Source organism: Pteropus vampyrus, unplaced genomic scaffold (assembly GCF_000151845.1).
Source record: "Pteropus vampyrus isolate Shadow unplaced genomic scaffold, Pvam_2.0 Scaffold172, whole genome shotgun sequence".
Taxonomy (NCBI): Eukaryota; Metazoa; Chordata; class Mammalia; order Chiroptera; family Pteropodidae; genus Pteropus; species Pteropus vampyrus.
Window position 1 is genome coordinate 3,509,378 of NW_011888953.1, and position 3,742 is coordinate 3,513,119.

A 3,742-nucleotide genomic window follows, 5' to 3' on the forward strand; every position below is an offset into this window, starting at 1 on the left:
CCTCTCTCAACCTCAACCAATTCATCTTTATAATGGGAATTATAATGCTTCACTTATACTAAACAAGGTAATAATGTAACACAGTGCCTAGCACATAACTCAATTAATGTTAAGATGTTCCATGCCAATACTCCTGACAGATGCTGGGAGAAAAAACTCTCCTACATTCCATTTTCCCATTCGGCACGTTTCTAAAGAGTAGCAGGCAATGGCAGTGGCCTCCGCTGGACACAGAATTCCAAGAAATACCTAAGTTTCTATCTTGTGAGTAAAAACATGGAGTGTCTGTGATGGGAAATGCATCCCTTTTTTTAGCAAATACTTTCAGAATCATCATTCTCAAAACAGTCTTAGGAAGGAGACATGCTTGATATATTCCATACTTGGTTTTGTCAAACATGAATCATGTCCTAGCCACAGTGAAGGAACCGGATGTGACAGAATTCTGCTAGAGGGCAGGAATGAAGAGTGAAAGGGGAAAAAAATGATCATTCTCATAAGTAAGGAATTTTATAGAGGAGAGAGGCTGTATGACTGGCCAAAGACACACAGCATTTCAGAAGGAAAGCTGATAAGCGTCATGTCTCAATTTCCAGCACTGTGCTCTATTTTGGCACGAACTAAGTTTGCCTTTTTCATTGCCATATCCTTAACGACGTGTCCCCTAACGATGCCGAGAGCCGGCAACGCTTCACCATAGTAGGCACTCAATGCTTATAAACAAATAATCTTAAGAAAGGTAAAATTAAAGCAAGCAGCAGCTCCGAACATGCACTTAAACAAAACCCCAATAAAATACATAGAGAGAAAAGGAAATATCTTGTTCCGAAGCAGAAAAAAAAAAAAAAAAAAAAGACATTATGTTCCAAACTAGAAAAAACTGTTAAGTAAGTTCTCCCGTTCTTAACCCAATCATTATCTTGCAATAGTTTTCTCTGACTTTTTTTCCCGAGACAATTTGCTATCCATTCTCAAAAGCAACTCTCCAAATAAAATAGATTTCATCATGATTCAAACTTACAACATTTTTAAATAAAGAAACATTAGATAATACTAGGAGAGCTAATACTTTGGTGCCAAACAACCAAACAGATGTGATTCCTACCACTTCCTACCTTTCCAAAAGACATGATTAATGGGGAATTATAGGAATATTCTAATTCTTGTTGAAAAGCTTGATCGATTTATTGTTGCTTTCAGCCAAACCATAACCAGGTCCATGTTTCAAATCACTGCAGATGACCGAGAATCTGGGGCTCATCATGATTCTATACTTTGATACAAGACTGGTGCCAAGAAAATTTCCTCCCAACTCTGTAATCCTTCTTCCTTTCTGGATAAATTCTACATAGCTTTCCCTTTGCTCCTGCCTTAGGTTAAGATTTCTTGCGGAAGCCTTGTAAATGACTTCTGTCTTTGGAAGATTCATTAAAGTTACACTGTGTCTCTGATTCCCATCCTTGGAACAATTTCCACTTTCCACACAAATAGCACCTTGCACAGAAGTCTCAGCTCAGCATCAATCACCCCAGGAAACCATCATTGATCCTTCTGTCCCTAGACTAGGTTAGGTTCTTTTGCTCTGTGTTCTCATAGTATTTTTATCTCCCCAATAATATCTTCACATGTTATTTAATTTCTACTTAATTGTCTATCTTTTGAACTGGACAATATAGCCATGAAGAAACTGTCATATCATCAGTACATGGTGGTTAAGTATTAAATGAATGCCTCTCAAACTTTTCTCAGCCCTTAAGTCCAAATTTCATTCCTTCTCATGAGGGAAACCATAGTACTTTTATTTGAGCTAACTGTCTCCTGATATCCACTCTAATCTTTGTTCTTTGGGTAACTGAACCCCAGGAATTATGACAGGGAACAAGGACACACAACTTTAGATGGTTTTAGCTTCCCTTGCAGCTAGGCTCACACCAGCTGGATGTGGGCTGAAGAGATATGTGTTTACCATCTGCACTAGAGTCAATGCTTTATTTACTTAACTGATGGCTGCTGTCTTAATTCCGAGTTGTAAAAAAACATTTGTGCTGAGTGATAGAAACTTGCAAAGTGACAAACTGTCCTTCTCAACATCATTTTGGAACATAGAGAGTCTTTTTTATGTAAATAGCATATTCAACTAGGTATAAAACATTGTTCAATATCTGTTACCCATCCATAAGATCCTATTAGGCCACAACTAGAAGAACTATAACTGATTTTCATAGGGTGCTGGTGGAATCAGTCTTGAGCCTTCAAGTCATACCTTGTATATTTGGATGTTTTAGAAAATCAATATGTGCGGTTAAAATATTAAACCCTAATGAACATTACAACAGACTTGGTCCTTATTTTTCTTTTTCAGAAGTCAGAGAGAATGCTCATAATGGCTAGTAACTATCTCAGCTTCTAAAGCTTTTAAAGACACATCAGCTCATCATGAGCTATAAGTTGGACTCAACCTTTGCCACAACTAATTTCCTACAAACAGACTCAGTGACTGGTAGAGTTCTCCAGGTGTCCAAGATGGACCAGGTGGAAATAAACAAAATTCCCTTCAGACACAAATGCTTCTAGCTGTAATCCCCTCAAGGAACAGAGAGCCTCTTTTACAGGTTAGCTTTTCTAGCTTTTAACCCAGTTAGAATCAGAACGGATTCCATGTTTCAATTAGGATCTATCTACATGAATAATTACATCACTTCCTTTGGGTCTTTATGCAAATGTCATGTTACTAGAGAGGACTACTCTGCTCACTCAATCTAAAATTCCAGGCATCCTAATACTCTCCATTCTTATAGTATTAGCTAATGTACTCTACATTGTACTGATTTCTCTTGTTTGTTATCTGTCTCCCCTATTAAAACATAAACTCTTCTACAGCCATGCTACCCTGAACACGCCCAATCCCATCTGATCTTGGAAGCTGAGCAGGGTCGGGCCTGGTTAGTACTTGGAAGGGAGACCACCTAGGAAGACTGGGTGCTGTAGGCATAACAAAATTAATTAATTAATTAATTAAAACATAAACTCCATGAGGACAGAGAAGCATGTATTTTTAGTGCTATATTCCCAATGTCTAGAATAGGACCTGGTACATCGGGGAGGAGGGGATTTCAGGACAAAATTGTTGAATCAATGAATAAATGGAAGCCCTTTCTGAAAATGTGTATTGAGCACCTTGCAGTGCACATTGCTCACACATTCTGATTTTGCCAGCCACATCAGCTCACAGACAGCAAGTCCCCCATTTGCCTAGTTTTGTCTTGCTTCATTTTGTTTTATTCATAGCCACAAATTGAGGAATTGGTCAGATGTCACTGCAGGCAATAGAAAGTCTCAACCCAAATGCTCTTAAACCCAAACAAACTTGTTTCCTATCATAATTGAATAGGTTTCATTCTTGTTATGTGTTGAATTATGTCCCCCCAAAAAGATATTTTGAATTCCCAACCTGCAGTACCTTAAAATGTGACCTTATTTGAAATAGAGTCTTCACAGAGGTAATCAAGTTAAAATGAGAACATTAGGATGTGACCCTACTGAATATGACTGCTGCCTTTATAGGAAGGGGAAATATGGATACAGATGTGCACAGTGGGAAGAAGATATAAAGAGACACAGGGAGAAGATGACCGTGTGACTAGAGTGATGAATCTACAGCCAAGGAATGCCAAAGACTATCAGCAAACACCAGAAGCTAGAAGAGGCAAGGAAAGATTCACCCCTAGAGCAGAGAGCTTGC

The 3,742-nt window shown here is 38.4% G+C and overlaps 1 pseudogene; it reads left to right on the forward strand.

Annotated features, from left to right (window-relative positions):
* Nucleotides 1–2,872: 2,872 nt before the first annotated feature.
* Nucleotides 2,873–2,991, forward strand: LOC111746026 (annotated as a pseudogene).
* The last annotated feature ends 751 nt before the right edge of the window (nt 2,992–3,742 follow it).